We start from the raw sequence: 12,242 nt of genomic DNA, 5'->3' as shown, positions 1-12,242 counted from the left end.
TTTCATTGGCGCAGTTACGGGTCGGCGCAGTGATCACATAGATTCCAGTCCTAGGGATAGCAACTGTGCAGTGGCCATAGTAAGGTTTTACTACTTCAGTCGGTCGCAATATCTAGGGAAGACCTGACTCGAGTGTTAACTCGGGGCCCAACTTGAGGGTACACACAACTGGACGGAGTCCCCTTACTATATTTAGAGCTGGGACTCTATCCCCATCATCTGGTAAACCAAGGGTTCCGTGTTGAGCTACAATTGTTATAATGTGTTTACCATTTGCTTTGGGCCACCGTACAAGTTTGATGGGAACAAAAAGAAATAGTGGTGAAAATGGCAGTAATCTAATTACCAACACTCTACTGCCACTTTCCCACTCTGCTAAATACTGAGTATGAGAGTAAGTTGATGATTTACCTCCAGCATAATGCTAGCAGTACATTCTTTGCTTTACCACCAAAAATGGCTAGATTTACTGGGTGGAAATATTCCCTGCGGTCAATCCAGTGGTTTCTCAAAATTGTGGAATAGCACTGTCATACCATTGGATGTACTGCCAACTCGCGATGAGGCCCCTTCGTTACCTACACATTTGCCTTCAAATTCCCACCCATAGACCTCTAGAAGGTGACTACATCCCATCATTGCCTGCCCCAAAGGAGGACTAACCTCAGGTCACTATATCACAGACCCTTTTGAAGAATGACTTAAAACTAAGTATTACAGTAGGAGAGTTTACAGAGATCTTAGGTGGACCCTTGTCACGTTCTGGCTGTTTGGTTTGTCCTGAATATTACTCATTTAGATTTGCATTCTGGGACGTGTAGTCTAACATTTTTTAAAGGAAAATAAGATACAAGAATTGCAAAAGGTCCTTCGCTGAATCCCAAACCGTGCAGTAAACTATAAGTATTAATGAGGGGCTTGAGGGTTACACATTCAGGGGCTGACCCTCATCAACCAACACTAAACACAAGAAACGCCTTAAGGACTGAGGCTGGTGCAGAACAGCACTTCCGGGCCCTGCATCTGCTAAGCAAATAAACAGGTGTGAATGGTAAGTCATTCGGGGAGAAAAGAAAACAGCAGTTTGTCAAAATGGCGTAGGTTATAGGAAATCCACATTTCCTCCTCAACAGCATCTTTTCATGAAGATGAATAGAGTGGCAGAAGGGAGGGCGTGTTCTACAGCCAATCAAATTCGTGTATTCCCAAGGCCCAGGCACGCTCCTATTTAGTGAAAGAGGCCAGCATGGGCTTGCTGTGACTTCCTGTCTTCCGATGTCACTTCCTGTGGTGATGCACATTCCATTTGGGACTTGTGCCCGAGTGTCGTTCTGGTCATTACTTGGGCACAGTCGTGAAAGAAGAACCTCAAGGGACGCTAGATCGTATGGTGAGCTCACAAAACAGCCCCCCTTAAATTCTCCCAGTACCTTGGGAACACAAAGCTGCTGCTTTTCCTCAACGTTTATGGCCAACAATGTTGAGAAAAGATGAACCATACAAAAACGTTGACTTAAAAAAATGAAGTGGGGCATTTTGTTTGAGGTAGTAGAGTTGTTGATGGCTGGTGGACATTGCTCCTCCAAGACAAGCAGTGGTGGGCAGAGGAGTGATGTAGCTTATGGGCATGGGAAAGGCATGAGGCCACAAGAGGGACCCTCATCCACATGACACAGTGAGGGTGGCAAATTAAAGACTATATGCTCCTTGAGGGAGGACGGGATAGATGGGAGGGAGGGGGAGATGTAATGGGAACTTCATTTTGAGAAGTAGTAGAACAATATACTAAGGGACATGATTCACAGCACGTTTACCTATAGGATTGCGCCAGTATAAACATTTCTGTGAATCAGGCCCAAATAGCACATTTTTGTAGACCATATTTTGGAGGTTAATATTCCCAAACAGAGGCCTTTTGCAGTGTGATTTCCGTACTGTGACCTTTCTGCATGCATCATTTTCCGTCCTATCTCTGATTTGCGCACATCAGTGGCCATCGCATCTCTGATTTGCACACATAACTCCCTCCTATCTCTGATTTACGCACATCAGTGGCCATCGCATCTCTGGTTTGCGCTCATCAGTGGCTGTCGCATCTCTGGTTTGCGCTCATCAGTGGCTGTCGCATCTCTGGTTTGCGCACATCAGTGGCTGTCGCATCTCTGATCTGCACACATCACTCCCTCCTATCTCTGATTTACGCACATCAGTGGCCATCGCATCTCTGATTTGCGCACATCAGTGGCCGTCGCATCTCTGGTTTGCGCACATCAGTGGCTGTCGCATCTCTGATCTGAACACATCACTCCATCCAATCTCTGATTTACGCGCATCAGTGGCCATCACATCTCTGATTTGCGCACATCACTCCGTCCTAGCTCTGATTTAGGCACATCAGTGGCCACTGCATCTCTGATTTGCGCACATCAGTGGCTGTCGCATCTCTGGTTTGCACCAGAGCCCCTGATGCCCAGCCTTAACCTAGAGTATATCCGCAGGCGCGGCCCATCCACACACCATTCAGAATGATGTTCTCCATGGCGTCTCAGAACTCATCCATATTTGCTCTGGTTTTAGACTTTGTGGATCAGGTGCACGCAAGTGGGTGACGATCTGAGGTGGTGCTGGGCATCCCCTGATGTGCACAGTGCACATTGTCGTGCACTCGGCTCCCTGTCTCCAAATGTTTTCTTTGTGCACACACCGAAAACGATTTTGGCTCTTAAGGACCACACTTCAAGGCACTTATGGAAAAGAAAAACCTTGTGCAGAAGGTTTTGACAAAATTTTCGAGGCGTTTGAGAAGTTTGCTCTGTGTTAGGAAACACCTATTTCTGAATATTGTGATTCAACCCTAATCAACACGGATAACTGCTGAAAAGTACTGGAAATTCACCACTTGGGGAGCTGAGCTCAATGGGATCAAATTATAGGTTATGGTATTTTGCATTTGTATAGCTCCTTATGTATGATTGGTATGATCTCAAAGCGCTGGTAGGTTGAACGTCCTGGGGAACCGCAGTTTAAGTCAGTAGAGAGAGAGAGAGAGAGAGAGAGAGAGAGAGAGAGAGAGTCGTAAAGTCTGTGGGTGCAGCAGGTGTGGTTGTTGCATGATAGCTGCTTCTTAGAGGTAGGTGTGGTGCTGAGGAGATCAGTTAAATGTGTTCAGTCTGGAGGGTGGACATCCAGACTGAGTTCTGGCTGCGTTAGGCCTGAGCTGAGGAGACACCTAAACTAGCCGGTATGTGCTGCTAGCTGTGTTTTATTAGGATGATGGGTAGTTTGGTGAGTCATGTTAGTATGGGAACAGCTTTACCAAATGTGTCATAGTACTGCTGTGTTCTAGTTGAATGGTGGTGTATAGGAGAGAGTAAGCGTAGTAGTGTTATATTGTGGTAATCAGTAAAGTGTATGTGACCAGGTACACTCAATGATGTTGGGAATAGCTTCTAAATTCAACTCTAATACAGTGAAGCTATTAGGCATACTTTCTAAGTTCAGCTTTAACACAGTGACGCTATTAGGGCACACTCAATGATGTTGGGAATACCGTCTAGATTCAACATTAACACAGCGATGCTACTAGGGCACATTTACTAAGTTCAACTTTAACCCATCGATGCTGATGGGGCACACTTTGTAGATTCAACATTTACACAGTGACGCTAAAGTTATCACAGTGATGCTATTAGGGCACATTCAGTGATGTTGGGAATACCTATAAATTCAACATTAACACAGTGACGCTATTAGGGCACATCTTCCAAGTTCGACTTTAACACATTGACGCTATTAGGGCACACTCAATTATGTTGGGAATACCATCTAGATTCAATATTAGCAGAGTGACGCTATTAGGGCACATGCTATTTATCACAATTGTGTCTAAATGTGTTACATGCTAGCTTTCGCAATTCCGTCTGAGTGTGGCACAAGCTGACATTCACAATTCCAACTAAGAGTGGGACATGCCATCATTCACAATGTGCCTACGTAAGGGATATGCTACCAGTCATACTTCTATCTAGGAGAGGCATATGCTAACATTCGCAATTCCGTCTAAGTGTGGCACATGCTAACATTGTTACACCCGTCTCAATGCGAGGCTGGCTAATTTTCACTGTTGTCTCTGGGATTGGCACTAGTTAGTAATACAAGTATGTTAGAATGTTATGCAGGACAACATTTACAGTCCAGCCTTGAATTAGGTTGGGCCTCGGATCTCTCTAGGTGTGCATGGTGTAATTCTTTGGCAGTTTACGTTATGGAAAGGTAAGTTAGAGTGGCAGGGGCTTTCTGGAGTAGAGTAATTCCTCTACACCCCACACTTACAGTTTTGTTGGTGTCTGTCCACTGCTGGCTTCACTGGCTTCCCCTGCTGAAACCTACAGACACGTCTTGGAGCCGCCAATGTAGGAGCCGCCCTTAGCCGCAGGGGCTGCCGGGCAGAGGGCTGCCCTGGGAAGGTGGCTTAAGAGTACTGAAAGAGCCAATCTGTGTGAGGGGGTGGGAAGGGAGGAGGGAGGGAAAGGGAACCACAAGCACGGGAGCATTGTGGGGCAAAGGCAGGGGCCAGGGGGGCAAACACCAAAAAAATGGAGGCACGGGCGGAGGGTCCCAGGAGTGCCAGGCTCACGTGCAACGCCAAGATGGAATCAGGCGTGCAGGGAGCGCTGGCAAACTCCAGCAAGGCCTGGCTGCCCAATAGCCAATCACGGGACAGGGGCGGGCAGGGAGGCGGGAGGAGGGAGGGAAGGGGAACCACGAGCACGGGAGCATTGGGGGGGCAAAGGAAGGGGCCGGGGGGGCAAACACCAAAACTGGAGCCACAGGGCCAAGGGTCCCAGGAGTGCCGCGCTCACCTGCAATGCCAAGATGGAATCCTCTATCATGAACCTTAGGTATTTTCTGTGCTCTGGCAACATTGAAATATGAAAGTATGCATCTTTAATGTCCAATATTGCAATGTAATCCCTGTGTTAGTAGAGGGATTACCTCTTGCAACATTACATGAAACTTTTGTGGTTTGACAAATCTGTTCGCTGGGCAGAAGTCTAGCATAGGGCGCATGGTGAGATCCTTTTTGGGTACTTACCGTAATAGCATTTCTGATGATTGTATCTGCTTAGATTCACATGCCGTGCATACGGTCCGACATCCAGTGGCAACCGCGGAGCACCGCATCTTGTCCTTCTGGGACCAAAAGGGGACGTCGGCACAGGCGTGTCTGAGCACCATCCCCACCGTAACGTGCAGCGTACCCAAAATCCCTCACATGCAGTGTGTGAGAGGATGTTACCTTATTGGGCACCAAAGCCAGTGCCTGAACTGACGGAGAACTGTAGGAGAACTTCTCTTTCCAAGAAGATCTCAAATGTTTAGCCATTTCTGCTGTAAGCCAAACTGTTTGGGGATTTTTCTTGGTTGCCACTGCTGTTGTTGTCCAGTCATCGCAATGTTGATCTTGCTTCCTTCACCCATCAAAAAATTGGATTTTTCTTTGTCTGATTCATGGAACTGTCAAGCTTCGCACCTTCAGTGTCAAAGGCAGCAGTTGGGAGAAAAGTAAGGAAAGAATGCTTTTCTGCGGGGACCCCTGAGAAGACATTTACTCCTATTGTGAAGTCTCAGAAGAATGATTTATTTTGACAGGCATGTTTTTCTGACGAGTCCTATTTCCATCGCCAAGCGTAATGTCAATCTCAAAGCCAGCAATGGGTGCTTTTCACAAGACACGCATTTCCTTGCCTCCTGCAGGAATATGATTGATGAGGATGAAAACAATTTTCTTCACCCCACGCTACTGTTAAGTTGAGATGCTTCTGTAGTGTTCGAAAAGTGTCTTATTGACCCCATTTCCAGTCTCGCAGAAAAAGAAGGCCAAAGTGAAATGCTGGAAGCCTGGCATATCCTACAATGGGAGAACCTGTGAAAAATCAACTTCTGGAGCACCAGTAGTCCAGAGATGAATATCCGTTTCTAAACCAAATGGACAACATTTTATTTGCCATAAAGTGTCTTGATGCACTCGGTGGTGGAAATGAAAATGTAATGAATTACGGTACTCACGGACAGCTGGGGTGGGTGGTTTATTAAAGTGTTGTTACCACTGGCACTGCTGTAGTGTCTGGTGATCTCAACACCCACCTAGATCAGTGTTCCCTCACTTCCACCTCTGCTCACCCCTTTCTCACAGCCAGAGGGTGTACAGAGACCCAGGATGGGCAGGTAAAGTGCCATAATACACATGCAACCTTTTAAAGCCTTGTGGCATAGAGCAGGCTCAGACTAGTCGATGGGGAGTAGAGCTGTGACAAATCAACTTCCGACGTTCCAGGGATGAATGTCAGTTCCTAAACCATCAATCAGCACCACACCTCTAGTACACCAAAAGGGATCTGCCGAATGGATTGGAAACAAGCACATTTTAAACCTCCTTGTCCAATTTTGGTAACGTGGACGGAATGACAGGCTTATCTCCGCAAGGTCATGGATTGTTGGTTAGTTGCAAAGCAGAGAAAATACAAGGATTACCCAATGATAAAAGGGACTGTCCTGTCAAGGCTGTATATCTACTTTATTATTATTCAACAGACAGTTCTAGCACACTACGAAAGACAACCCACCCTGTAAAGCAATGCATAGGACAGACTGTTTCAAGAAGGAAAATGGATGCACTATAGATACTGACCTGAGGCTAGTTGTAAAGTAATTAATCGCAATGGTTCAAGGATACTTGGTTTCAGCACAAAGGGAGCAATGGGTTGCACAATGTCACTAGTGGCCTTCAGAGAAGGACCAGGGGGACAGAACCACAATGTACCTTGTGCTTGTAGAAGTTCTTGGAGCTTGACAGGGTCGAGTTGGTTTCAGGTTGCTTTGCAACTTCTGCAACAGAGTTCAAGGCTGGAGACAGCTGTGGGTAACAGGCGGTAGGCAAATCGATGAGTGAGGCTAGACGGATGGCTGCAGGCTGGCCTACACGGTGGACCAGGGTCAGGATTCGTTGTCTCAGTGCTGGTTGGCAGTTCTGAAGTACTGGTCAAGGCGTCTCGGACGGTGTGAGCGATTCCGGCGTAACATCAGTCAGCGGTGCAGTCGGTTGCAGCTCGAGAGGCTCAACTGACTCGAAAATGTCCTTTAAGGAGGATGCCGGTTGATGCTTGTCGATACACTCCTCCTAGCTTCTTCACACTGGGATTGTGTTGTTCTTTAAGACGGACAGCCAAAAGCTAAGGAGTGTGTTGCAGGCAACAGCCTTGTCCTTGGTTTTGTTCAGAGACTCTCTGGCACTTCCCACCTTGGAAGCTTGCTGCAGAGCCTCGCAGGACATGCTGTGCGCTGGCTGGGTACACATTTTGGAGCTGCTGGAGGGTCCCCTGAATTCAGTATCTCCCTCTGTTCCCTGGGAGATGTTTAGGGGAGTGTTCTTGCTTCCCTCTTTGGGAATCCTGGCCTTCCTTCACTGGAGGAAGCTGTAAGGCAGACTGTGCCTTCGCCCAGGGTCCTATGCTGAGTTCTTCTTGTTACTCCTTGCAGAGTCTTCAGGTGATCTGCCCAAAAGAGGGGCCAGCCCTCTTTTTAAGCCAAATGGGCCACAGAGATTGGTGTAGGCCAAGACTACCTTAATGAACCAATCGTACATATTCACACACAATCTCCTGTATGCACGACGTCATAACCTGTGTGCTTTGCAGCAGAAAAGCTAAAGGGGTGATAACATGTAATACTAATACTAAGTCCCACCCTTCTTCTGTCTGTTGTGGATCCAGTTAATGGAGCTCTCTATGGTTCCTGATTTAAAGCAGCAGGTCTCCCCTGAAGCTGCAGGTGAGAACAAATCTTCTGTCTCTTGCAAACCACATTCTTGTACCTTCTGAATGGGGACCCCCTGCAGGGGTTTCCTACTGCAAACACAGTCACAGACATGACAGGTCACTGTCCTTGATACGGAGAGGTGGAAACTGGCTTCAGGTTGACACAGTGCATATGAAAGGTTGTTGGGGTTTCTTGTCTCCTTTGTTAAACCTCTGCAGCCAGACCCCATGTGGACCTGTTTGAAGTATACTCTATTAATATGGTAATTATGTTAATTGTTGCCACCATCTGCAGAGGGTAAACTAACGGACAGGGCAGATCTATGCAGCCTTTGATAGTTAATGAGTCTGGCCATGGCAGGAGGAAGGTATTGGCCCTCCCCCTTCTGAGATGCATAATGTACTCCACCTGTCAGATCCCAACAAAATATGACAGGTAGGACTGTGCCTGCAGGCTGTGTCCACCCAGAGTACATGGGTCTATGTGTATGTTGTGCAGTGAGCATAGGGAAATGTGTGCGGATTAGCCCCACACATTTTCCAGAGGTTAATCTACCATCATTCAATTTCATATACAATTTCAAAAAAGCCCAGGTGAGCACGCACCCAGCGTGCGGATGGTCGAATTCCTCACAGGCCAGTTGTAAAGTAGGAAGACAGAGTCCTGAAGCAGGTGGTGGCGATACCACGTCCAAACCGCGGTGGACAGAGCACCCAACAGAACATATGGAGACCATCCAAAAAGGCACCCGAAGCATGAGCAGCTTCCGAATGGTGAAGCCTGTATACAGCGTAAGGGAAGCTGAGAACAGGAAACCAATGAACATTGAGAAGTAGAGAGGCATTGGGAACTCGAGCAGCTTCCCAGCAACACGCTCTGTGCATGGCAGAAGGATAGCCAAGGACGAGGACATCACGAAGTGAGAGAAGAGACCAAGTATCGGAAGAAGATTACCCAAGCAAACACAAGAACCCGCATTGTTCTCCAACCAATGGAGAGGTAACGTGGAGAAAGGGAGAAGAGGAAGGTTTCAGGGGCAATGGAAGATGAGACGAGGAACTCGTTCCAGTACTTATGAATATTTTCTTTACATAAACTTATGTAATTGGAAGTGCATAAAGCTGACAAAGAGGTGACTGAGCAACCATGGCTTAAACACCTATTAAGATTCTAAATTCAAACCTCATAACAAAGGGAAGACATTATGTGAGCAAGAAGCTACAAAGACAAGTGCAGGAAGTGGAAAGTAAGAGAGAATCCATAAGTGGGGAAATACAAATGTAAAAGAAACCTGAGCAAAACCGAGAAAGCCTGGATCAATAGACTGAGTGAGTTTTTAAAATCCCAACCAACAAGGGAGGACGCATCTTGCAGAAGGTTGCCATAAATACTTTGCTAAAGAGAATATTAAACTCTGGAGTGTTGTGGAGGAATTACAATTGCTAATGAAAGAAGTAATGAGAGACGGTCCTAGAGGATTAATATCAACCAGACAAAAAGGCATTGATACAAAGAGGCCACTGGAAAGACTGTTACATATGGAGAACCAAGTCAATCTCCTGAAATCATTTAGGTTAGGTTTCTTAGTGGTAGGGTTAGATAGAATTAGGTTTGGACAGAGGAATTTTCTTTCTTTGGGACTTCCCGGCGACAGACTAGCACCTTTAGTTCCTTTAGATAGGTAGAGAACTTCCTTTAGAATAGGAAAAGCTAGGCCGTTTCCTTATAATTTCATAAAAGTAATTTAGGAATGTCCTTAAAGAGTCCGACTCCGTCTTCCGACCCACCACAGTTGGTGCCGTTCCCAGAGGATTTGTTCAATGGCAGGTGCACAGATTCAGCTGTGATCTGCTTGAGGCCCAAAAATGTGGGATCCGGGGGTGGCAATGGGGGGCTCCGTTGGGCGCGAGCGGCACCAGGGTTAGGGCATTGCAGGGTGGGCCAGAGACCTCAGACTTTTAATGTGATGAGCCATGTTGCTATTCTGGTTTAGAGCTCCTCTTACCAGATGTGTAAACCCTAATGTAACATCTGCTGATGAAAAACATGCAGTTGAGTTTCCATATTTATTCATTTAAGAGAAAGAGAGGGCCTGGTGTTTTAAGCTGTTATAATTTGGCAGTGTTTTTTATCTGTAGAGTACTGTTTATACAATGGCACCCAAGTCCAATGATCCAGCATTTAACACATTTGTGGATGCCTTGATGGAGGCAGTCTTAGACAGAGGGATTGCTCAGGTCTTGGAGGAATTGCAGAGTAGGGACATTTTGGTATTAGACACAAATGATATATATGATATGATATGATGTGGCATTTATAATGCACCTGTACATAAGTGTTTCTAGGACCGACAAGACAAGGAGGGGGAAAGAAAGAGAGGACAAAATAACAATCTTACTAGGCCTTGTGTCATTCAGATCGTGCAAGTGTGGGGAAGGGGGAAGAGGAGAAGTGCCAGGGGGAGGCGAAGGGGGAAGTGCAGTTAACTCACAAGTGCAGTCAGCGGGTGACCCATTAAGTGCAGAGAGAAGGGATTGTAGGGTTGCAGACACAGACCCTTAAGTGCTGGGGAGCGAGCCCAGAGGCAGTGCAAGGGCAACTGAACATGCAGGAGCCTGGGCCCGAGTTGAGAGGGTGACCAGGTGACCAGTGCCTGGAACAGTAAGATGTTTCAGCAAGGGTAGAGGAAGAGAAAAAGCTGAAGTGAAAAGCAAGGTCTTCAGTTGCTTCCCGGAACCGGAGGTGGTTCTCCTCCAGTTTGAGAGCGGCAGGGAGGCTGTTCCAGAGGGAAGCCCCAGCTGAGGAGCTAGATCTGCCCCCAACTTTCTGCTTGGAGAAGCGTCTGACCCTCAGAGAGTTGGAGGTGGATTTGCAGAGAGCATAAGGAGGAAGATATTTTGCGAGAGAAAGTTGGAGATCGAGCAATCCCAGGCCCCAGAAAGCCTTGTGGATAATGCAGAGGGGCTTGAAGTTGATCCTTGCAGCCACGGGGAGCCATTGAAGAGATTTCAGAGCTGGGGATATATGATCCCTGGGCTTGAGGCCAAGGACAAGTCTCACCTCACAGTCCTGTTCTGGATAAGTTGTAAAAGTCGAAGAGTAGAGGCTGGAAGGTTTAGGAAGAGGCTGTTGTAATAGTCCAGCCTAGATAGGACCAGAGCTCTAGAGACAGTGAGCTTCTGAGCAAGTATATGTGTCTGGGGATAATGGAGCCAGACTCGGGAGGGAGGAAGTGCCCCTGAGGCAACTTTTCTTCCATTGTTAAAGAATAGGAGGACCGCAGTGAAAGGGAAAGAAGTAAGCCGTGACATCAGAAGTGAGGGAAACTACTGTGGTTCATGACCAAGCAGAGGAGGAAGTAGGGTTTGAAGTGGCGCGTACTGTGGCTCCAGATGGGGGCACTAAGGGGGCTGGACACTACAACAGATGTAGTAACAGTGGGGCAGGGATACCTCCGGTAATAACTGTGCTTGTGTTGAGCATGTGTCCATCACTGAGGCTTGAAGGGTCAGGTGTGTGCCGGGTGATGACACAGCAGTTGCGAATGTGCCTGGAGCTAAGCCAAGGGACAGTGCAGCAGGTTCCATACAAGCAGAATGGTGGGCAGTGGTTTCCGGGGTTAGTTCTGCTTTGATCACATCTCAGATGATGGTCCTGGGACCATGCCGTGGCACATAGGTATAGAGTGGAAGAGCGAGCTTTGGTTAGCATCCTGGGGTCTGGACTGGGTCCATAGACAGGGTTGACGAGTTCACCTCTGTGGGCATGTGGGGTGCCTCCCAGCAAGGGGGCAAGGATAATGCTGGGCTGGCATTGTCAATAGCAGCATGGTCTGCATCGGAATCAGGATCAAGACACTCAGGCCCAGTGAAGGCAACATGGGACAGTCGGTCTATTCCGGATAGTGAAAAAGGGGGCGAGATAGTTCCGAAACCTGACTCCAGTGCTGGAGAGGAGTTTGTTAGCTTGACAAACAGCACAAGAAGTTAAGGAGAAGAGAGTGACTAATGAATTACAAAATGAGGGGAAGAGGGCAGGGACGGTGATCCTAACTGCAAGATGGCTCTGTTAGAAAGGACCATTGTGAACTGGTTTATGGGATTCTCATGGTTTATATCGGTAATGTTTGAGAAATACCCGAAATGGGCTCTAAAGATGGTGGACTATCAGCCATTGATTTCACCACCTTGTAGAGATTGTTTGCATGGTGTGTGGATCTATTGCAATGAGGATTTTAGAGGGGCTATGGCTGGGCACCCAGACATGGATTGGGGGAAGACAATGGTGGATGTGTGGTGGAATAATATGGCCATAAAGCATAGTCAAGGTGACCGACAGACCTACTCAAGGAATAATCGGAGCTCTGGTGCCAGAGCATCACAAAGAGTATCATCTTCTGGGTTTCCGGTTTGAGGAGAACTTCT

General features: G+C 47.2%; 1 protein-coding gene across 2 annotated transcripts in view; it reads right to left on the bottom strand.

Moving 5' to 3' along the window:
• Positions 1 to 12,242, bottom strand: part of PLCH2 (phospholipase C eta 2) — a 2,067,875-nt gene that overhangs the window by 1,229,594 nt on the left and 826,039 nt on the right. The gene's annotated exons all lie outside the window — the stretch shown is intronic.

This window comes from Ambystoma mexicanum, chromosome 8, assembly GCF_040938575.1.
Source record: "Ambystoma mexicanum isolate Mex_15411 chromosome 8, UKY_AmexF1_1, whole genome shotgun sequence".
NCBI classification, from domain to species: Eukaryota; Metazoa; Chordata; class Amphibia; order Caudata; family Ambystomatidae; genus Ambystoma; species Ambystoma mexicanum.
This window is presented reverse-complemented; position numbering and strand designations above follow the sequence as displayed.